A 972-nucleotide genomic window follows, 5' to 3' on the forward strand; every position below is an offset into this window, starting at 1 on the left:
AGGGTCTGCTTTTTAAAACTTTATGACATATTCAAACAGAAGAGTATTGTAAATATATTAGCTCGATTTTGGTATTCAAAGTCAGGATGCCCCTAGACCTTCATTCAACTAGGATGTAAATGCCCAATTAGGAAGTTGTGTTCATACTTTAAATTTATTGTACTGGTTTTGTTCCTAACACTCCATGAGAAGATACTCCAATGCCCATCAAAGGGGGTAGAGAGGGTTTTGTTCATGGGTAATGCCATTTGGCAGAGGGATATCTCCTGCAGCATCCGGTGCCTGTTTTGAAGGAGCAACATCTGGCTCAGAGCCCAAGGTAATATTCTGGACTCAGTTATATAAATGTATGCCACAAGGCCCTAGATTAACTCACCAACATCATCTGAACGGGTTCATTTTCTGTAATCTTCCCTAGCATGGCCTTTGTTGTCTCACAGAGCTCCTACATTTAACTAATCAGTTCCATATTCTTTCCTCTCTTCTTTGATTCTTCAAGGGAAAAAAAACACAGCAGTAAGTTGCATGTATTTGTTCCCAAGCTTGTGATATACCTGAAGGACTTCAAGTACTGTTCAGTTCTCTAGAAATCCAATTCACATACATAAAAATAAGATACAAAAGATCAGATCCCTTGATATATTAATCGAGTAGTTTTTTTTTAATTTTTTAAATTTTTTATTATACTTTAAGTTCTAGGGTACATGTGCATAACGTGCAGGTTTGTTACATATGTATACTTGTGCCATGTTCAGTTCTCTAGAAATCCAATTCACATACATAAAAATAAGATACAAAAGATCAGATCCCTTGATATATTCAGAGGACTGTTTTTTTTTAATTTTTTAAAATTTTTTAAATTTTTTTATTTTTTGAGAAGGAGTCTCACTCTGTCACCCATGTGGGAATGCAGTGGCATGATCTCAGTTCACTGCAACCTCTGCCTCCTGGGTTCAAGCGATTCTCCTGCCT

At 36.4% G+C, this 972-nt stretch overlaps 1 pseudogene; it reads left to right on the forward strand.

The window, feature by feature from the left end:
- Window positions 1-241: 241 nt before the first annotated feature.
- The window catches only part of LOC105527732, a 21,542-nt pseudogene continuing 20,811 nt past the window's right edge, over window positions 242-972 (forward strand).

This window comes from Colobus angolensis, unplaced genomic scaffold (genome assembly GCF_000951035.1).
Source record: "Colobus angolensis palliatus isolate OR3802 unplaced genomic scaffold, Cang.pa_1.0 Scaffold646, whole genome shotgun sequence".
Taxonomy (NCBI): Eukaryota; Metazoa; Chordata; class Mammalia; order Primates; family Cercopithecidae; genus Colobus; species Colobus angolensis.